Source organism: Hemicordylus capensis, chromosome 10 (assembly GCF_027244095.1).
Source record: "Hemicordylus capensis ecotype Gifberg chromosome 10, rHemCap1.1.pri, whole genome shotgun sequence".
Taxonomy (NCBI): Eukaryota; Metazoa; Chordata; class Lepidosauria; order Squamata; family Cordylidae; genus Hemicordylus; species Hemicordylus capensis.
In genome coordinates, this window is record NC_069666.1 from 9,308,548 (window position 1) to 9,331,807 (window position 23,260).

Below are 23,260 nucleotides of genomic sequence, written 5' to 3' on the forward strand. Positions count from 1 at the left end.
TGAAGGCAATCCTCTCATGTCCACGGGGAGTATGTTCCACAACCGAAGGGGCCACAACAGAGAAGGCACTATCCCAAGTCATCACCAAATGAACCACCCAAAGACGGACCCTTCCTCATTATCTCAATGAGCGGTGGGGATTTTGTAAAGAAAGGCATAGATTTCTTATGGTGGAATCTATTAGACATAGAAACATAGGAAGCTCCCATCTACTGAGTCAGACCCTGGGTCCATCTAGCTCAGTATTGTCCACACAGACTGGCAGCAGCTTCTCCAAGGTTGCAGGTAGGAGTCTCTCTCAGCCCGATCTTGGCTTGTGGATCGGGCTATAGCAGATTATCCAATTCATCTTCCAAGCAGGCCAGACACGGAGGCATGGCCGATGGTTTCTATTAATATCAAATGCAATTTTCCCTTTCATCGAGTAATCGTTGTGAAATTAACAATGGCACCTCTTTGCGATGGGCAGGATAGGAGCCGGGGCAGAGTGGCGAAATGATTGCTGACTGCAAATGAATTTAGCAGAAAATTGAAGCACGGATGTTCAGTGGGTCGGAACCAGAAAATGGCCAGGACAAATGAGTGTAGGGGCCCAGAAATAAGGCTGTGCTTCAGGGATTTCAGATAAGAACAGAGTAGCTGATGATAAGGAAGCGAGGAAAGAGTGGAATAGGAGAGGATGCTCTTCGTAACCGGCAAAATCTTCCTTGGCACGCCTACACAAAGCCAAGTTCAATGTTAAGAACTTGAGCACATTAAAACCGCCTTGCTTGATCGAATCAAGGTCAGTTCAACCCTGCTTTCTGTTTCCAACTGTGTGGCTTACAATGGTGGGTACATTGGAGTCCACTTAGAACTGCAGTAGCTCAGTGGAATCGTATCTGCTCTCCATGCAGAAGGTCCCAGGTTCAATATTTAGCGGCATATCCTTCACGCAGCAGGCTTTCCTGCGAACCCGAAGTGGTCCGAAAAACTGGCACAAAAAGTTGATTTTTTTTAAACCCCAGATATAAATCAGGCTACAAGGAAAACCCGAATTGTGTCTGAAGTGCTTGCAGGGACTTTGGGGAAAATATGCTTGAGATGTGAGCAGATACCCTCCATTCTGGCGCTAAAGGGCTTTATAAGCCCTGTGTGAAAAATACCCAGGAGACTTTTCAGACAGCAGGCTTTACGAACACCCGGATTTACTGTGGTTTTGCCACAAGGTGTTTACTGTGAGTTTGGGACATAATGGATAGATTCATAAATTGATTGATTAAGTGCCATCAAGTCGGTGTTGACTCTTAGTGACCACATAGATAGATCCTCTCCAGAAAAAAGATGATTTCTTTACCCTGGACATAAATTGGGCTAGGTTCCAATATGGAGAGAAAACCCCGAATCGTGTATGTTCTCTAAAATTTTGCACGGGCTTCAGGGAAAATCTGGCCGATATGTGAACGCACACCCACCCTCCCAAAGTAAAGTTGTGGTAAAGTCTCCTTTTTAAAAATCTCCAGATAGGACTGGGAAAGATTACTGCCTGAAACCTTGGAAAGCCACTACCACTGCCAGTCAGTGTAGATCAGGGTCGGTTACCTTGGCTCTCCAGCTGTTGCTGAACTACAATCCCCATCATCCTCTGATGCAATTGATTGCAGCGGGGGATGATGAGAGTTGTAGTTAACAACAGCTGGAGAGATCCAAGGTTGCCTACCGGTGGGGTAGATATTACGGAGCTAGATGGGCCAAGGGTCTGACTCGGTATAAGGCAGCTTCCTACCTTCCAAGGCACTGCAGTTCTATTCAGACATTGTATTCAACAGTCATACCATGAGTGTACGGTGGAGACAGGTGCAGACCTGTAGACAGCTCCAGTGATTTGCATGTTATGTGGAATGCAGGTACAGCAACAATACTTTCTTTCTTTACCCTGCATTTGAGGGGCCTCTACCCAGGTTCACCTAAAATGAACTCGGGTGGCACCTGTACATTCATACAACATAATGTCTGAATGGGTCTTCTGAGAGCGCAACCAAAGGTCCCAGTTCCGCATTCTACCACTAGGTGGCATGTGTCAGACTACTGTCCAGGCAGGCTGTAACCTGTAATAAACTGATCATGCTGGATAGCTGAACGGCAAGGATTCTCATGCTGGGGGACCCCAAATACAGTGGACTACAATTCCCATCATCCCCAGCCACAATGGTGTTTGGAATTCTCTACTATCTAATTATTCATGAGTACTCCCACTGAAATTAATGGGGCAAGTAAACTTGTCTCATTAATTTCAATATGACTGCTTATGAGTAACTCCCCAGGATCTCCAAGGAGGGCTGAGAGACTCCTGCCTGCAACCTTGGAGAAGCTACTGCCAGTCAGTGTAGACCACACTGAGCTAGATGGACCAAGGCTCTGACTCAGCATATAGCAGCTTATTCTGAAGAGATGGGGCCAAAGCTCAGTGGAAGAGCATCTGCTTTGCATGCAGAAGGTCCCAGGTTCAATCCCTGGCAGCATCTGCAGGTAGGGTTGGGAGGGACTCCTGGCTAAAACCTGGAAGAGCTGCTGCCAGTCAGAGCAGGCAATTCTGAGCTAGATGGACCAATGGTTTGACTCTGTATAAGGCAGCTTCCTATATAACTCCCAGTGTCAACTTCTGCTAATAAAAGCAATGCAGGGACCCTGATTTAGAGGCAAACATTTGCCCCTTTATTGGTTCCCTAAATTAACACACACACACACACCATAATCTTGTAACTTTGGACCCACAGTATCCACCCTCCACAGTTAATAGCAACTCTGGAGGGGTACAATTTGGGTCCACTGCAGCAGCATGGGGGAAGGCGTTAGAACCCTCCCTCCCCAACATCAATCCAACACTGAAAAATTAAAATAAGAATAACCACAAGGCTGGTTATGAGTCTGTAAAATACTTTGGTCTATTAAAGTGCTACATGAATGATGAACAACATCATAGAGGACCATTAGAGAAACAAGTGACAGAATAAAATTGGTAAACTCATAAATATGGGTTTATGAACGTTTTTATTAAACAGAGGAAGTTAGCTGCACATTTGCGATATCCAGGAGATGACAAAGAAAACATGGTGTGTCTTAGATTAACAAGATAGAATTATCCTCCTTTCTGGTAAATGCCAACTTCTTTCCAAGCAGAAGTCTGCAGGATGGAGAGAGCTAAAAATCTGGAGTGATATAAAAATCTATGGAGCTGCTGTGAAATGAATAATGAATGCAAAAATGCGGGGTGGGAGGGCGGGGAGTGAACACTGATCATGTGCATCTCAGTGAGCAATATTCTTAATCAGGGTGATTTCATAGGTGCTGCCGTAGGAATCCTGTCTCCTTGACAGAGGTTACGGTGGATGGCTATACAGATTAGGGATGCTGCGGTCTCTGGTCCTCGGAGAACTCTGGGGAATGGAACCCTTAGTAGACGGAATGTTGGCCCTTTGCCTGCATAGGAAGCTGCCATACAGAGTCAGACCTGCAGGAGGGCCAAAGCTGAGTAGCCTTAACCCCAGCGCCAGGGTCGTGCATATGCTCAGGCTGAACGCAGCCTCAACATACACAGAGTTGGGTGCCTAGAGTGCCCAACTGCCTGGGGAATCCCCCAATGTACTGCGTTCATTGTGCAGTGCATTCAGGGATTCCTGGAGGCTGGGGAAATGAGTCCCAGCCTCCAGCAATCAGCACTGGACAGAGCAGCATGGATTGTGTGGGCACCAGTGTTCCTTCTTACAGGGATTCCCAGATGTTATTGACTACAGCTCCCATAATCCCCAAGCAAAGGCTATTGCAGCTGGGGATGCTGGGAGTTGTAGTCAATAACAACTGGGAATCCCTGTTAGAGGTAACCCACAGAAAGACAAAGGATCATCTGCAGGGGGCGAGGAGAGCTAGGTGGAACCCTGCCTTTCCCTGCCCTGGCCTCCATGGTGGGGATCGTGTGAACAGCCTTGCTACTACTACTACTACTACTACTACTACTACTACTACTATTCAAATACCGCTCTTGAACCAAAGTTCTCAAAGGAGTTTACACAGAAATAGATAGATAGATAGATAGATAGATAGATAGATAGATAGATAGACAGATAGAATAAGATGACATCCCCAAAGGGCTCACAATCTAAAAGAGAAACATAAGATAGACATCAGCAACAACCACTGGAGGGATGCTGAGCTGGCGTTAAATAGCCTTACTATAAGGCAGCTCCCTACGTTCCTTGGGGAATCAATAGCTCATCCTTCGTTTTGCATGCAGAGAGAAGGTCCCAGGCTCCGTTCCTATCCTGGCATCTCCAGGTAGGGCTGGGAGAGACTCCTGCCTGAAACCTTGGAGAAGCCACTGCCAATCAGTGTAGACAATCCTGAGCTAGATGGACCAGAGGTCTGACTCAGTATAAAGCAGTTCCCTATGTTCCTAAAAAAAGGGCTAGACTGATTTCCCAGCATCATCCAGAATCTGAACCCTAGAGGGATCCAAACCCCGGTCTCCCAAGTTTTAGCCTGACCCTTATCCACTGTGCAAATGTAGACAGAACACCGTAAATGAAATGATTCAAATCTTGCGTGGTCACTCCTTTAGAAAACAATTTTACTCCTTCAGAATCAGTAGGCAAGAGACCTTTATAGAAATATCCAGATTGCTAAGAGGATTGTAAATCTGTCTCGTGCCACTGACTGGAACAGTCGGGTGAGTCACTCTCTGGCTGGAAAGGCACATCAAGTGTGGTGGCTCCTTTGTTCTTTCTCTTTCTCTTTAAATCTAGGATGTTGTACTCTTAATAAACTCAGATGACATGGGCTGTTCTCTTTGGGGGCGGGAATCTCGGAAGGGCAGAAGAAGGTTAGGTTCGAATTTATTTGTAGATCTTGGGGTCATTTTTCATAAGCAGGCAAGAGTTTCTGACTCCCAATTTCATGGCATCCTCACATTTTTGTCTCTCGTATCGAGACAGCAGCTTTTTGAAGTTTAAAGCCAGATGGAGAGCCCACTGTGTTGTTGCCAGGTAAGATCTCCGATACATCAACTTGATCTGATAGCATACTGAGCTTACAGATCAATTCGATGCAAGCATTACCCATCGCATCGGCAAACCGATGCATTCAAATCGGATCAGATCAGATCTGGTTCCAATTTTTTTCTAGCAATGTGCAGCCTTAGTAATTGGCTGTGTTCCTAAGACATCAGTTTGCATCTGTCTCTGATCCTGCCTGAACCATTATTTGGCACCTGGTTTGGAATTATAGTAAAAAACAAAGTCCGTCTTGCAAGTCTGAAGGCTACTTACCAGACAATCTCAGATATGGCTGGGAGCAATTCCTGTGATCATTCCCCCCCTCTAAATACTTGTGCTTCTGTGACTGATCTTTTAACAAAAAGGGGGAGAAATCCAACCAATCAATTGACTAAACATTTCAGCCCTCATCTCTATAAATAAAGTTGAATGTTTGTCTGTCCGTCTGTTCCCTATACATTCCACACACCCTTTCAGCTATCTTCCCATGACCCTACGGGTAACATAGGGTACCCGGGGACCCCAACCATGACCCCACACAGATGGACGGATATACAGCAGGTAGAGCCACAAAACCCCGAGCCACGCTGGGTACACTGTGCTAGTTATTTCACATATTTCAGGACCCAGCTTGGTACCATAAAGAGATCTCAGGCTAAACACTTGTGTGGGAACAATTAAGGCCAGGTCATTTCCGGTGTATTATCAATGACCACAGCTTATATCCCTGTGCGTCCGCCTTGCCTGCTGGTGCTCCATAAGGATCATAACATTTCCAGCTATTTCAGAAATAGATGTATGGCGGTAGCTAGATATTTCACTCACTAACCCTTAACAACCACCTTGTGAAAGGACAGGGCAGTATATTTAGCCCAAAGATGGTGGAGGAGGACTGAGGCTGGGAGAGAATAGCTTGCTAAGGTCACACACAGACTAATCCTTATGCAAGTTTACTCAAATGTCCCTCCAAATTCCCTGGGACTTCCTCTCACATAATTAATGCACAGGATTGTAGTCTTCTTTGCTACAGCACTTCAGCCAAGCCTCTTGTTGTTGCTGATTTCCATTGTGGAACAAGTAATCTAGGATTGTTAGTGGTCATTTCAACATCCTGTGGCCAGGAGTTCCACAGGTCATTTTGTGCTGACAGGTCATTTTGAGCAAAACTGTTCCATAGGTCATTTTGAACAACAACACTCCTTGTTGCTCTACTGGTGTGTGTGTGTGTGTGTGTGTGCGTGTGCGTGCGCGCGCATGCATATTTTAATCACTGGGTGGTTAGACAAGTTGCCTGCACGCCAGCCATTCCGTTTTAAGAGGAACCTTTACTGTACACATTTTCTTTTCCAAACAGAAAAGGTTATAGCCATTTTTCATATAATGAAAAATGCAACCTAAATACAGAAAAATAACTACTACAAAAACAGCAACTGCATAATAAGGAAAAAGTACTTTTTCTACTAAACCACTGCATTAAACCAAGTAAGGTCTGTGGGTTGGGAAACAAGCAAGAGTACAAAAATGGGGGAAGAACTCCAACATAATGTGAAATTAGCTGTCTTTTCATATAATTAGAATTTTTAAAAAAGTACTATTACTGCTACTAATAATAGCTGTCATCCAGGCTAAGTTGCTCATGAGCAACTTAATTAATGGGACACAACTAGCTTGTCCCATTAATTTCAATGGGGCTGCTCATGAGCAACTTAGCCTATCTGCCAATGAATAATTAATCATAATATAAATACATACATATTATGTTTATCATTATATGAATTCTCAAACAGCAAAACAAAAATGCAAAAAACAAAACAAAACAGAATTAGGCTCCTGGGCTGTCTAACTTGTGATTTCCCTTTCTCTCTCTTTTAGTTACAGTATTTCATTTAAAGCAACAACAAAAAACCACCCTCCCGCCTCACCACAGCCGCGGCTGCCCCCTTTGAATCATCCCTCCCTACTCTTCTTCCCCTCGCTTTGTTTCACGTCGCCGTCCTCGGTAATTTTCAGTCGCTCGTAGAAGGAGAAGGCGGAGATTGGAGAGAGCCCCTCCTCCTTGCTTTCTTCCTTTGCCTTTTTTTTTCCTTTTGTTTTTTTAAATTTTATTTTAACCTCCTCTCTCCCGATTGGCCGAGCCCATCGGCGCCCGCCCGCGTCGTTCTTTCGGGACGGGGCGGGGCTTGGGAAGGTAGGAAAGGGAAGGTGGGGGGAGGAAAAAGTTTAGTCCAGAGAGAAGCGAAGCGGCGGCTGGGCTGTTGCGGCGCGAGACCACCACCCCCTCCCCCAGGTGAGAGAGCGTGCGCGTGCGCGTGGCCGGCGCGGGCTCCCGCTGCCCTTCCCTCGCTCTGCCTCACCCCCCCCCCCGCCCCCGTCGGCCCACATTCGGCTCTACCCCATAGGAGGGAAGAGCCTGGGAAAGGGGGCTTCCTCTCTGCCTCGCCCCCCCCACCCCATTGTAGTATGAGAACCACTCAATAAAGCACTTATAAACCCAGCCCAGCCCCTTGGGAGGTAGGGGGGCTGGCAGGGAGCTGCCACCCCAGAGATCTAAGGAGGGGAGCCCCTTACCTCGCTTCTCAGAGGTGTTTACTTCGGATTAGGGGGTTTGAAGGGAAAGAGCCATGGGAGTGCCTCCCCCCCACGTTAGAGGGTGTGGGGTTACCAACACCACCCCATATGTACACACACACACACCAGAAAAGAAGGGTCTTGGGGCTTTATCTTGCCTCAGATGAGTTTACTATGGAATGGGGGTCAAGAGGGAAGGTGACGGCGGGGTGGGGGGGAGCAGGAGGACCCTTTAGGAAGGCTCACCCCCCCCTCCACCCACACACACACACTACAGCATAAAAGGAGGGGACTGGGAAGTGGCCATTCAAAGGATCTGTGGGGTTGTACCTCACCTTTCATTTACCCTGGAATGGGGGTTGAGAGGGGTAAAGGGGTCTAAGGAGCATCTTCTCTTACCTCCCCCCCGCTTAAGGAGATTCCTCCTATATACACCCCCCCTATATACATCCACCCACCCACATGTCCCAAAGAAGTTGGGGCTGGTGGGAAGTTTCTACTTCTTCGGGGGAGTTTACTCCGGAAAGGGGATTAAGAGGAAAACAAGGAAGAAACCTCCAGGGGTAAAGTGTCTTCTCTTAACCCCCCTTCCAAGGTGGATATCCTCTTAACCCCCCCCCTTCCAATCCCCTCCTCTCCCCACCCACAACCACCTGAAAAGGAAGAGCAGGGGAGTTGCCACTCAGGCCCAGAGGTTACCTCACCTCTGGGGAGTTTCTCAGAAGTGAGGTAAGAGGGTTATTGGGACAGAAGGGGACATAGGAGTATCTCCCCCCCCCCGTCCCCTCCACGTAAGAAGGGCTGAAGAATATTTATTTCAATATCCTAGGGATGGGGAACCTTGGCACTCCAGCTGTTGTTGAACTACAACTCCCATCATCTCCAGCCATGGGGAGTAACTCCTCCCCCCCACAGAAGTGTGGGAAGGTTGCAGGTTAAAGGCTATATGGAGCCTATATGCCTCCCTTCTTAGGGTCTTTCCCTTGGATATATAAGAGGAATTCTTCTCACCAAATAGGGAGTCCTCTCTTCACTCACAACTAAGGCAGGGGATTGTGTGGGGAATCAGGGAGTAGACCACTGGCCAACTTTGGGGGCGGGGTGGGTGGGTAGGGGGGGCACAGTGTCTGCTGGTGAACAGACTAGTAGAGTTTGATCTGGTCCAACCCTGCACACTTCAGGATCCTGAGCAAGAGTGGACCCAGGATTGCTGCTTAACAGAGATTACTCTTGCCTTAACCTTTCTAGGATTTTACACCTCGGGTAAGGAGGGCCTGTGGATGTTCATTTGGGGTGGCACGAACGAGGAGTAAGGGCTTGTTTCGTTATGGATCAGTTTGTATCCCACCCCTTTCCCAGGAAGCTCATTTTGAGTGTTAATCGTCACAACAAACCTGCGAGGTAGTGGGGGCGGGGGGGGCGGGGAGAGAGTGTGAGTGGCTCAAGGTAACCAGGTGAGCTTCAGGGCCTATTGCAATTCAGATCCGGGTTATGCAGCCCCAAGCCCAATCACGGCACCAGACGTTATGGGGAGGGGGTCCACTGTAAGTTGCACCTGGCATGGTGACTTTTCCACCCTTAGGGATCTGCAGGTGAGAGCACAGGAGAAGCACAGGGTGGAATTAAAAAACAAACAAACACCAAGTGGAGGAAGTCTGTCTGCTCTGCTGTCCCATTCCAGTGTGAGATCTTCAGGGCAGTAATCCTAGGCGGGAGGAAGAGACTCAAAGATGGAAGAGGAATGAAGCAAGTGTTCCCTGTAACAGGGATTCTCAGATGTTGTTGACTGCAACTCCCATAATCCCCAGCCAAAGGCCATTGCAGCTGGGGATGCTGGGAGTTGTAAGCCAACAACATCTGGCGATCCCTGTTAGAGGGAGCACTGGAATGAAGCAATGGCTTCTATCCTTATCATAATTCCTTCTGATCCAAGGGGTGGAGAAATTTCCCATCCATCCCAAGGGTTTAGAGGAGCACAGAGGCATAGTATTGAGACTTTGGGAGGTATTGGGGCCGTCCACTTTCTGTGGTCACTGCTATGACCAAAGCACACTCCTAGAGGATGGGTCAGATAGGAGGAGGAGATCTTACCCCTCCTCAAAGTCCAACTAGAGGTGGAGGGTAGCACCAAAGGAAGGCTGTCGTGATATGTGGGGAACCTGATAAGGTTGCCTGCAAAGCAGGAAGTCTGACAAGGAAGTTGCAAATGTGTGGGAAGGAAGCCTTTTTCCAAATAGGGAGCATTTGGGATGCCATGTGGAAAGAGGGAAGTTGTGCCATGGAGATGCAGTTGAGATGGGGTGGGAAGAGATGTGAGCACATTTGCACATACACCCCCTATAAACATGCTGAAGACCCAGAAGTGAGCTTACCCTCCTCCGGCAGCTGTTGTCCCCAGCTGCCCTGCCCTGGGCGGGGGTATGAGTCAGTCAGGTGACTGAATATCCAGGAAGCAAACAATCGGCCAATTAGCAGTGGCTTGATTAGAGCTTGGAAGTGGGTGGGTGTCTCATCTAGGCTGACAGATCTCTGTTTCTAGGATCCTTTTGTGGGCATTGTATTCACCCTCTGGATTCTCTCTCCAGTTTCCTGTTTGGGGCACTTGCATCCTGGTCTTAAACATGCTTGTTTTTGAGCTCAGTAGGGTTGGTGTGCTTAGGATTGTGGCATTAATGCCCTGCATGTGAGATGCCTGCATTGCACTTTTAATCACGGGGAGAATTGGGAGCTTTGTTTTAACCACCTGGACAAGAGAGGAAATATGAGGGTAGTGTTCTCTATTTCACCCCTGTAACTGTAGACAGTGTGATTTGTTTTGCTATGTTTTGTCTATTGCAGAAATGATTTAGAATAAAAATTGTGGTGCAAAGCAAGGTCAGGTATGATTTGACTTGCTTGGGGTAGAGGGATAGGGGTCATAATCAAAGTAAGTGTGTGTCCATGTCTGAGAGAGAGAATCTTTGCAGGTATCTGCTCCCTCTTCTTCCTAGACCCAAATATGGCAATGAATCTGCCTCTGAGCATCAAGCAAAATTTATCCACCAAGGGGGCATCTGCATCTCCTCTTTCAAACGATGGTGGCTTGATTCAGCAGTGAAAATGCTTCGTTTTTGCATTACCACTGAAGTAGAAAGCAAACTTTTACTGTTCCTTTCTGCTTTGTCTCCAGGCTTAGGAGGAGAATAATAAATAATAACTTTATTTGTTGGCCACCCTGTAACACCTGTATTCTGGTTAACTCACTAAGTAAAAAACAACAACAACAATTGAATAAAACATGCAATTAAAACATATTAAACAAATTACAATAAAATACAAAAACATTTTAAAAACTTCTTTTAAAGGCCTGGGCAAACAGAAGGGTCTTCACCTGGCATCTAAAAGAACAAAGTGATGATGCCAGGTTAGCCTTACTGGGGAAGATCTTCCATAGAAATGTAGTATCTATCCCAGGAATTCTCAGACTTGGTTATCCAGATGTTGTTGGACTACAACTCCTATCATCCTTAACCACAATGGCCTTTGGCTTGAGATTGCTAGTTGTGTTGCTTTCCCCTTCATAATGTGCTTATTTTTGTTTTCTCTTGTTTTCATTCTGTTAAAATCACAGCAAAATCTCTGGTCTTTAGTGCTTGAAAACTTTGAATGTTGAGTTAGAAATAGTAGGTATTTGACTGGGTTTTTTAAACCTGTTCTACTGTTTTCTCCATCTCCCCTCCACTGCATTAACACCCCTGAATAAATAATAATAACAGCAAGAACAATATTGATAATAAAATTCAGCCATCCCAGGTCCTTGGGAAGGACTCGATGTCTGGATAAAACAAACTAGTCAATAACACCTGTCTGTGTAAACAAGAAATAATAATAATCAGGCTTTGGAATTCCTCTACACCAGGGACTCTCAAACTTGAGTCCCCAGATGTGGTTGGACTTCAACTCCCATAACCACTAGGATGGATGGTGAGTTGTAGCTAAGGATGATGGGACTTGTAGTCTTAACAACATTTGGAGGGCCAGATGTGGATAGATTATGGTCTGTCCTGTAGTCTCTATTTATTAAGGACTGTAAAGGATTCTGCCTCTCAAAATTTCTGAATTACCTAAACTCTATTCCTGAACTTTCTACATTGTGGCCTGGTTCACACACAACCATTCTGGTCCAACAAACAATGATTTGATAGACTGGGAACAAGCCATGTCCTCTTGTCTCTTTTGAGCCTTAATTCAATACTTCCTGGTTTGTTAAATCATAGATTCCCATAATGTCTGAAATGGAAAACTCTGGTTTGGGCCATCACTACAAACCAGGATATTAGTCCATGATCGGTTCTGATTTGTAGTGAGCCCTCAAACCACAGCATATCAGATTGGATGTTGTGTTAAACTGTTGTAACAAACCAGGAAGTTTTGAATTAAGACATCTGAGAGAAAAGAACAGGGCAGGTATGCAGACTTACAGCTTTTTTCAAGTCCAGCAAGCTTTGGTTTGCTGAAGAGGAATAGTGTTATCGGAACTGGTTCTATCTTCAGTATCTTGCAGGAAGCAGCAATAAAGTACTGCTGGATTTTCCAGCAAAATATTAACAGTTTCTGGTCAATTTCTAACTCTATAGAGACAGGAATACAGCCAGAGACATCTCTTCTGCAGTGTATTTTTGCCCCAGATCCTGTCTCTAGCTGTGGCAGTCCTTGTGGTGTGTGGGTTCTTTCTTTCATGTGGCTGGATTGTCAAATGCAAGATTCGGAGACCAGGGTTGTATGAAAGCGGGGGACGACAGGCATGCCGGGGGAGAAACCAAAAGTCAAACTGCAGCTTTTCCTTTTCTTCTTTGAAAGTGAGATGAAGTGAAGGTGGAAAATATGCCAGTTAGTAATGGATTATTTTATATTTAAGTGTGTTAAAGAAACCTGAATATTTCTATCATTCTAAAATGTGTGATAAATAATTTTGGGTCCCTTGGGTAATAGGATTAGAAGCACTAGTGGAAGCCAATGCAATGCCTTTTAGAGTTGGGCCTGTCTAAAATTTCAGTTGCGAGTTCCTTGGGGCAGAAGTCCTTTACTTATGTAGGAGTTTCTGTTTAGAATGTGAGCCCTTTGGGGACAGGGTTCCATCTTATTTGTTGTTTCTCTGTGTAAACCGCCCTGAGCCATTCTGGAAGGGCGGTATAGAAATTGAATTAATAATTAATATTAATAATAATAATAATAATAATAATAATAATAATAATAATAATAATATGTTACTCAGTAGCCATGTGATGCTCATGGCACTTCATTGTAAATGCAAAAGAGACTAGCATGATTGTCATTCAGAAAAGACTAGCCTCATTTGCACGCCCACTCTCCCTGGACTGTACCTTTTCAGACTGCAGGATAGAATACTTCTCCATACAAAAAGAACTCCCTGCAAATAGAGAGTGCTTTCTCCCCCCACCCCCCAACATGCTAGTTTTCTTTGTGTGAGGAATTTTATTCACTGGAGCATTCAATCATGTTAATACCCTCCCTGCAGCAGGGCTGGTTCTAGAAATCTTGGGGCCTACTGCAAAATTAGGTTTGGGGGTCCCTGTGCACAGCTAATTTCCATTAGGCTAAAGAGTGGGGAAGTTGCCAGCACCTTGAGCCCTCTGCTATGTTGGCAACCATCTAGAACAAAAGAGAATTAACAGCCTCCAAGCAAGATCTCCTTTCTTTGTTTTTATTTGCCTCATTTTCATTGCAGGGGTCATCCAATGAAGCTGATTGGCAGGAGATCTAGGATGGAGAAAAGGGAGGAATTCTTCACACTGTGCATCCTTAATCTAAGGAATTCAGTGTGCAGAGACATATACTTTGCATTCAGGAGGTCCTAGGTTCCATTTCTAGCTGCAAGATTCTCGGGTAGCAGAGCTGGGGAGGAGCTTCGAGAGCTGCTGCCAGTCAGGGTAGACAATATTGGGCTGAGTGGACCAAAGTCCTGACTCAGTGCAAGGCAGCTTCCGATGTCCTGAGGAAACCTGGAGCCCCTGCTTTGCATGCAAAAAGTGCCAGGCCCTCCAGCTCTCAATGAGCTCCAAGAGCTGGTCTTGTGGTAGCAAGCGTGAATTGCCCCCCTTGTTAATCAGGCTCTGCCCTGGTTTGCATTTGAATGGGAGACTACTGTGCGTGAGCACTGTGAGATATTTCCCTTAGGGGATGGGGCTGCTTTGGGAAGAGCATCTGTGTATGCTTGCAAGCAGGAGGTTCCAAGTTCCCTCCTTGGCAGCATCTCCAAGATAGGGCTGAGAGAGACTCCAGCCTGCAACCTCCGAGAAGCCGCTGCCAGTCTGTGTAGACAATGCTGAGCTAGATGGACCAAGGGTCTGATTCGGTATATGGCAGCTTCCTATGTTCCTATCCTCACCTGCTCCCATGGCTCCCCCAGTCGGAAATCTTGTCTCCAAGACTATGGCTTCTGAGATTCTCTCTCCCCCAGATGAGGCCCTCCAAAAATGCTGTGGCCCCCTGCAGTGGCGGTATGCTTAAACCGGTCCTGCACAGCCCAGGCATAAGTTTTCCCCTTCAACTGAGATCCAGGCCACAGCCAGACTTCCTTGGCGTGTATTTTCATGCATGTTTGGGGTGTGTATTCTTGCTTCAAGAGCAAGACTTGTTGATATAGGAAGACCTCACTTGTGATGGATCCAGTACTGACTGTTGCTGCTCTGATAGCCTTGTTGACAAAAGGATGGTGGTTAGCAAGTGTGCCATGCAGTCCTTTTCCTTGGGTCTCTGTCTGGACTTGTATCTGGTCGCACTTGGCTCGCGAGGGATGAGAGGAGAGAAGGCAGCCTGGTGCTGTGTTGGTTTGTCTCCTGCAAGGAATCTTATGGTACCATGCCAGGGCAGACTCCCATTTAACTTTGGCAGGAGACTGGTTTGTTGCAAGGGTGGTACATAATCCGAACTCGTAACTTTTGCTCAGGAGCCTTAATTAAAGTAGGACATAAAACTGCTTACTGCTTGTGCCGTCACTCCACCATGAGCTACCTTCCAGCAACCTTTGTTCCTTTCTTGGATTGTAGATGCTTATCCAGCCCTCTTGGATGATTCTGTTGGGTTTGTTTGGAGTTGTTTTGTAGTTGAGCTATATTTCCAAGCCTTGTGGTTATTCCTGTCTTTTGGCTTTCAGCTTATTGATAAGGTTTACTGCTGCGTTTTTGTGTGTGTTACAAAAACAATTTTCTCATGGGGCAGTGTCTTTCAGACGCTGAGGCACCCAGGAATCTGGGACTGCCTCTAGGATGCAAAGCAGAAATGACATAGAGGGGTCTTTTCTCTGGCAGCGTGTAATGCTTTGTTTGGACATGCAAGTTCCAGAGAGGTAGTCTGTTGCCGCAGAAACAATGGTCGCGCCTTAAAGACTGACAGATTTATCGGGGCATAAGCTTTTGCAGACTGTAAGCTAGTCATCGGAGTTTTCTGCTGTCTTATTTCAGTGGAAATAAAAGGTATTCTCTTTGCCCCTCTCCCCCAGGACTATTGCTTTCCTGTGCTTTGCTTCACTATATGATAGTTCTTTTAAAAACATGCTTCCTGATTTTACTACCACTTCATGAATCCCATCATTATTTCCTCAGTTCCTTTAATCCTCCCCCCCCCCAAAAAAAATTAATATACTACCATGCGGAGAGAATTTGCTCTTGAACTTTTGATAATATGCAAAGTGACATGGAAAAGGAATTGCCCTTTGGTTATATTAAGGCAGGGCTGTGCAACTTCAGCCCTCCAGCTGTTGTTGGACTACAATTCCCATCATCCCCAGCCACAGCGGCCAATAGTCAGGGGTGATGGGAGGTGTAGTCCAGCATCTGCAGGAGGGCTGAAGTTGGGCAGCCTCCTGTATTAAGGCCCTTCACAGGGTAACATTTTGTGACCCAATTCTGACACTTTGATGGTGGTTTCTGTGGATGCTACATACATGCAAAAGATTTTTTGTAGTGCAACTTGTATAAGGATGATTCTCTGAGCTGGTACCTATTAGACTTTATTAGCAGGGTTGCCATCAACTCCAGCCACAATGGCCAAAGGCCATTGATGGGAGTTGTAGTCCAACAACATCTGAGGACCCAAGTTTGAGAACCCTTGTCTTCAGCCAATTCCAGCTGTGCTAACACTTGCCATAGTCCCATAAATCCAGTATGAAAGAGGCACTAACTAGTTGTCCACTGGCCAGGGATATGAGAGTTGTCAGCCAAACTGGAGAATTCTTAATCAAAACCACTTTTAAGCAATTAGTCAATCAGGTAAGCGCACATATTGCAGAACACCAATGAAATCACCCTTTTGACACGCCTGGTGTGTGAAATTTCTCTGTCTGCTAGCTTTGGACACAAATGGAAAGGAGAAGTCGTCTAAAATGTCTGTTTCATCACGTTTGGTCCAAGGAAAGGAGTAAGCACATTCGTATCGTCCAGAGTTCTTGCTTGTCAGCACTACAAACGAACTGATCAGCGCTAGCAAACTGAGTCATATTGAATCCAGTACTGAAACAGTGGCTAGGGCAGGCCCGCTCAACTTCAGCCTTCCTGCAGATGTTGACCTACAACTCCCATACTCCCTGGCTATTGGCCGCTGTGGCTGGGGTTTATGGGAGTTGTAGTCCAAAAAAACTGGGGGTAGGGGACAAAGTTGAGCAGGTCTGGATTAGTATAATGGTTTCTATAAAGAGAAAACTTCTGTAACAAAGCTTCTTTAAAAGGTTGAGTTTGGGTTTTGTGCCGGGTGCCTCGATCATCTGGATCAGTGACCTTCATTATTTTTCGAGCAGGGGTCCTTTCAGCAAACAAACCAAAAAATCCATTGTCAGAGCCATTTTCCATTGTGCTGACCTCCGCACAGTACTGTGCTTTTCTCAGTGTTGGAAGAGCCCCTTAAGAGAGACTGAGCCCTCTCTTATGAGCTCTAGGAGGAAAGAACTGGGAAGAACTTTCTCCACACTTTGCAGGATCCCACCCATACCTTCCAAGATGGTACGAGGACTCTGTTTTCTTAAAGGAGCCCCACCAGTGCTGGCACAGCACAGTATGGTGGGAAAAGTCACCTCCACATTTTATTTTTATTTTACTTTATATCCTGCTCTTCCTCGGAGGAGCCCAGAGCAGTGTACATGGTTCTGTTTCTCTTCACAACAACCCGGTGAGGTAGGTTAGGCTGAGAGGGAGGTGACTGGCCTGGAGTCACCCAGTGAGTTTCATGGCTGAGTGGGGATTTGAACTCAGGTCTCCCCGGTCCTAGACCAACACTCTAACCACTACACCACACATGGTGCCAAGGGGACTGTGCAGAGTATTCAGCTTTCCCCAAAGCTTATGAACCTAGGAAGCTGCCATATACTGAGTCTGACTATTGGTCCATCTAGCTCAGTATTGTCTACACAGCCTGGCAGCGGCTTCTCCAAGGTTGCAGGCGGGAGTCTCTCTCAGCCCTTTCTTGGAGATGCTGCCAGGGAGGGAACTTAGAACCTTCTGCTCTTCCCAGAGCGGCTTCATCCCCTGAGGGGAATATCTTTCAGTGCTCACACATCAAGTCTCCCTTTCATATGCAACCAGGGCAGACCCTGCTTAGCTAAGGGGACAAGTCATGCCTGCTACCACAAGACCAGACCCAGGCCCAATAAGCAATTAGTCAAGGAGCCACCACTGGCCCTTGGGCCTTCCAGTGAAGAGCGCTGATCTAGATCTTAAACGGCACCCTTTAAAAGTGGGGTGATGTATCTGTTTTGGCATGAAATACAAAGGCTTCTGAAACACGTTTTCTTTCAGCATTGTGGTGAGAGACCCGCACGTCTCCTCCAACTTCCCACTGATTCACATGCTTAGTTCTTCAGCAGTCTATTATCCCACCTGTTAAAGCTCACAGGGGTCAAGAGATGCTTTGAAATGGTTTGAATTCTTTGAAGGTTGCATTTATGCCGCATTGATAGGCAGCCCCTTCTGTAACTGGTCCAGTTGCAAGCACACTCCACGGAGGGGTAAGGAGACAGTGCTTGGGTGTGTTTCTCTGCCCACGTGGGCACCGGCACTCCGACTGGGGAAAATGTTGAGGTGACAGTGTCCTTCCATCATCCAGAAGACCTGCTGGGATAGCTTTTATGTTGCCACCAGCTCCAGAATGGATTTATCACCGTTCTGCGGTCTTTCAACCTTAGGAAGAATCATATATGTGTGTGCGTGTGTATATATATGTGTGTGCATGTGTGTATATATATATATGTATGTATATGTGTGTGTGTGTATATATATATATATCTTAGACGTACCCGTTGCTAATCCCATGTGTGGCAGCTCTCGCGAGAGTTCGTGAGCAGCTGCCCAGATAGCGTCAGGGACGGGGTCGAAAACAGCGATGACGGCAGGTGGGAACAGGCAGCCAGCCGGCAGGAGGGGGAGGTTGCCAGCCAGCTGATGGGCAGGAGATGGCCTGCCGGCCAGCAGGAAAGTGGGTGGCCGGCAGGGAAAGTAAGTGCGGGCAGGCAGAAAACGGCCACGGTGGGCAGGCGGGGGGAGAGAAAACGGCTGCGGCACACTAGAGGTGCAGATGCTCTGCGCCCGGCCCAGCTAGTAGTGATTAAACACTTCTGAGTTGTGACCTTGAATCCTGTGACCTGGTAAACAAAAGCATCTCATCTGGTATCTTATTCACTAGATCTATTGGACGATGAGTGAAGTTTAACCTTTATTTTGAAGGCAGGCTGGGGTGTGGGACTACCTGAAGGCGTGCTTCATCCCCCAGAACCATGACACATTCCTGTCTTAAGGAATGTGAAACCTTATCCTTTTAAGGCAGGGAGTAGGCAACCTTGACTGTCCAGCTGTTGAACTCCCATCACCCCCAGCTACAATTTACTGTGGCTGGGGATGATGGGAGTTGTAGTTCAACAACAGCTGGAGAGCCAAGGTTGCCCACCCCTGGTGTATAGTAGGTATCAGCAGCCCAGAAGATGAACATGAGACTCAAGGCTAAATGTACCTGTGAAATTTAAGCTGGACCAACAGCTGCAACTGGGTGTTTCTGCTTCCCCCATAGCCAGTTCTGGCCTCTCTGCAGCTCCGAAGACAGAAAAACTGCCGTGCAACTTAGCCAAGCTCTGGTACAAGTGACGATATTTGTATGCCATGTGTTCTGGCTTGTAGGATGAGTGCCCCCTATATAAACGGCCGGCATGATTTGGCATTTCTGGTTGACTCCACTTCTGGGATTCTAAAGTATGAAGTGAAACTTGCTAGGTAGGCACCGGTGGTTGCTAAGGGAGAGGCTTAACTGTTCACTCCACCACCCTCGAGCCCAGTTTCTGTTTTGGCTTGATCGGGCCAGGGTGTAACGTGCCAAGTCGCTTTGTGCTTGCTGAGTTAATTTCTGCGCTCAAATAATGCAGCAGCTTGCTGTGGGTTTGAACCTCTCCGGCATCTGTTCTTGAGTGGGGTCTCTTGCCTAGACTGAAGCATGCATTGCTGTACCCTGAGGTTATTGATTATCTTGGAAAGTGGGGGCGGGGGGGCGGAGAGTTCAGTCTAGCTGGCCCCTCGTACAGCCCCGATCCCTGCCATGCAGTCGGTCCCTGTGGATCATGCTCGCCTCCCCCTCTTTGCAAAACGGTGCCTGTAGGCCTGAGACTAGCCCTTGCTGCCGGCTCTGTTCAGCCTTGCCTTAGGTGCCCTCTGAAAGGCAGATTTGTTCTTGCCTTGAAAAGCTTCTTGGCTCCCATGCAATTATCAAATGAAAGATAAAACTGCTTTTCTCTCTTCTGCGATCGGCAGCGTTGGCGGTGGCAGTGGTGAAGGATAGGCTTTTGGGCTCCCCCAAGTGCGCCGAGCCTCGGAACGGCACGCGGTCAATGCCCATTTCACTGCATTTGATCAGTTTAGTTTCACGTGGGTAGTAGCAGCGCAGGTGGTTTTGAAAGCAGCTGAGAGGGTGCTTCTGGCTTGGCGCTTAAGGCCAGGCAAGTTTTGCCTAAAATCAGAGGGTAATGTAGGATTAAGGGATCTTTGTCAATGGAGCCCAAGTCCGCGAAACTACTTAGCATTCTTGCTGGTCACCGAGACTGGGTAAAAACCAGATAGCACCCAATAACTAAATAAATTCCAATCTGTGCATTATGCAGCCCTTCCTGCTGATTATTCTAATGATAGGGAACCGCTGTAAACTGGCTTGGAGTCTAATTCCTGCCTCTCTAATTCAGGGTCCTCTCTAGATTGCACCACAAGATCAGTTAATCTTTGCAATACTCCTAAAATTACTGTGTGATTGGATAGCTTTCTCTTCCCTCCCCCACTCGACCCTGTGCATTATGCCAGTGGTGCATCCATATGTTGCTGTTTGTTTGCAAGAAGAAGAGAGAAAGACCACTTATGGGAAGGGTGTGCATGAACAGTTCGTGCCGAAATGGTTCGCCTCGAACCACGGCCGGTTCGTCGGTTTGATCACTGCACCAGGCCCAGTTCGGGCAAACCGGTTCGGCACAATAAGGGGGCCAGGCCGGGGCAGCAAGCAAGTGAGTAAGCTGTTTACTTGGCTGTTGCAGCTGCTGGGCTAGCCAGGTAAGCAGCTCACTTGCCACCCGTTACTCCTGAGAGGGTCCTCCACCCCCTGTACTTGTAAAGAGGAACGCTCACTGGATTCCCCTTTACACGTATATCCCTTGAACCTGTTCAGCCCAGATCACTAGTCAAATTGGACCGGACCCGGTTTATGCGATACGGAACCAGGCTGGGTTGCTTCGGTTTTGAACTGGCCGAACTGGTTCCGTGAACTCCCAAGTGTCTTCCAGGAAGCATTTTACAGAGCAGATCTGATTTTTGAATAATCCTGTATTTTTATAATGCTTTTTGGTAGAGAACCTCTACTTAAGGCGTTCATATAAACTGAACGTTGACCTGTTGTGCACGCAGGTAGAGAGGGGGCTGTAGCTCAGTGGTAGAGCATCTGCTTTGCATGCAGAAGTCCCTGGCGGCATTTCCAGTAGGGCAGCTAGGAAAGACCCCTGCCTGAAACCTTGGAGAGCCCCTGCCAGCCAGTATAGACCAGGGATTCTCAACGTTGGGTCTTCAGATGTTATTGGACTTCAGCTCCCATAATCCCCAACCAAAGGTCAATGGGGCTAGGGATTATGGGAGTTGAAGTCCAATAACATCTGGGGACCCAACGTTGAGAATCCCTGGTGTAGACAATACTGAGCTAGATGGGTGAATGGTCCGTCACTGCATAAGGCAGCTTCCTATGTTCCTACTTAAATTAAGGAGGGAAAGGCAACGGGGTGGGGCTCAGTCTGGCCATCAGCACAGCCCCACCACCCCGACTTTGAGAGTTCTCCTTTCCCCAACCAGTTGCTTTCTTCCACACCACTGAGACTCGGCCCGCGGGGTTAGGAACATAGGAAGCTGCCGTATACTGAGTCAGACCCTTGGTCTATCTAGCTCAGTATTGTCTTCACAGACTGGCAGCGGCTTCTCCAAGGTTGCAGGTTCTTATTCCACTCCAGTGTAGTGTGTACCGAAAGCAGTTCTGCTGGCAGCCTCTCCTCTTATACGCCTCGACTGCTTATTCCTATGAGTGAGCCGAGACACAGGCAAACAGAAGTGAGAAGCCGGGGCGCACGGGTTATAGCCTGGGCTCATGACTGGTCAAACCACGGCCAAGTTTTGTTTTGTTTTGGAAGCATTAACGCCATTAGAACAACGACAAAATGTTTTAATCATTGATGGGTCGCATTATGTTAATTGCAAAAACAAATTAGTTGACTGTGAAACTATTAAATTAGATTGCTAATGTTTAAAGAGAAGCATGTTGTCAAGTCAATTTCGACTCCTGGCGACCACAGAGCCCTGTGGTTGTCTTTGGTAGAATACAGGAGGGGTTGACCATTGCCATCTCACGCGCAGTATGAGATGATGCCTTTCAGCATTTTCCTATATCTCTGCTGCCCGAAACAGGCGTTTCCCATAGTCTGGGAAACAGACAAGCGGGGATTCGAACCGGCAGCCTCTGGCTTGCTAGTCAAGCCATTTCCCCGCTGCACTATTAGGTGGCTTGCTAATGTTTACTTAACTTTTTTTAAAAACCAGCACAGAAGTAGGGATTCTCGCTGGTTCCTGCAGTAAGCACGAGGGAGTTATGGGCAGTTCAACACTGAGTTTTGCCATGGATGATAGTTTGTGTTCCTTTTTCTGTTTCGGAGACGTGTGTAATTCTCACAGGTGGCCAGTAGGGAACGCACAACTCCAGATGTTTTTGGACTACAACTCCCATCATTCCCAACCAGAGTGGCCAATAACAAGGTATGATGGGAGTTGTAGTCCAGCATCTGCTGAAGGGCCGAAGTTGTGTAGCCCTGTTCTAGAGAGCAAGTCCTCACTTCTGCCTTTGACCCATGACACTCTAGCAAAATTTTTAAAAGTTGAGCGGCCACCTGCACAGAGGTATTCTTGGCTTCATGGAATATTTGACAATATCTGACTCTGGCCAGATGGCTAATTTAAGTTTTAATTTGTCTTACACGTATACCTTGCTCTTCCTCTAAGGAGCTCAGCGCGGTGTACATGGTTGTGTTTATCCTCACAACTATCCTGCGAGGGAGGTTAAGCTGAGAGATCAGTGACTGACCCAGAATCGCCCAATGAGTTTCATGGCTGAACAGGGATTTGAACTCGGGTCTCCCCAGTCCTAGTCCAAAAATAACCATTTAACCACAGGCAGTCAGTTGACCAATATGTCAGCCCTAAAAAGAGAAGACGTTCAAACACTCTGGCACACTTGGGAAGGAAAGGCTTAAAGAGACCTTTGCACCAATATCAGTAGTGTGGTAGAAAGCAGCTGAAAGTGGGGGTGGGTGGGTTATCCATTGTGGCTGAGGATTATGGGAGTTGTAGTCCAACACTTGAGGACCCAAGTTTGAGAACCTCTGAGCCATGTAATTAACATAGGGACATAGGAAGCTGCCATAGACTGAGTCAGACCCTCGGTCCATCTAGCTCAGTATTGTTTACCCAGACTGGCAGAGGCTTCTCCAAGGTTGCTGGCAGGAAACTCTCTCAGCTCTATCTTGGAGATGCTGCCAGGTAGGGAACTTGGAACCTCAGATGCTCTTCCCAGAGTGGCTCCATTCCCTGAGGGGAATATCTTGCAGTGCTCACACATCAAGTCTCCCATTCATATGCAACCAGGGTGGACCCTGCTTAGCTAAGGGGACAAGTCATGCTTGCTACCGCAACACCAGCTCTCCTCAACATTTAGAGGCTGAGGAGTAATTGACTAAGGTGGCAGAGAAATTGACTATAGTAGTCGTATAACTGAGCAAATACCTTTTAAAATGGCATTTCTCTTACATTTAGCAGGGGGAGAGCAACTGGCCTTATCCAGCCCCAGCACAGCATCCCTGCAGTGGCTGTTGCTGGCATCTGCCTTGTGTTTCTTTACAAATTGAGAGCCCTTTGGGGACAGGGATCCATCTTATTTATGTATTTTTCTATGTAACCCACTTTGTGAACTTTGGTTAAAGATTGTATATAAATATTTGTTGCAGTAGTAGTAGTAGTAGTAGTATATAGTAGCATCTCTCTAAAACTATCCTGCAACTTATGATCAGAAGCAGAAAGAAATAGTTCTCAGGATGCTGTTCTGGTGTGTTTTATGTAAAACTA

The 23,260-nt window shown here is 46.9% G+C and overlaps 1 protein-coding gene across 5 annotated transcripts in view; it reads left to right on the forward strand.

Annotated features, from left to right (window-relative positions):
- Positions 1-23,260, forward strand: part of ZFAND6 (zinc finger AN1-type containing 6) — an 87,263-nt gene that overhangs the window by 1,052 nt on the left and 62,951 nt on the right. Inside the window, exon 1 of one of the 5 annotated variants that reach the window (XM_053272801.1) lies at positions 7,196-7,314. The exons of 3 other annotated variants lie outside the window; for them this stretch is intronic. The gene's annotated coding sequence lies outside the window, so the exon portion shown is untranslated. Of the gene's footprint in view, positions 1-7,195; positions 7,315-8,710; positions 8,859-23,260 lie in introns of those variants that run through there. One more of the 5 variants, XM_053272803.1, reaches the window with a different exon arrangement.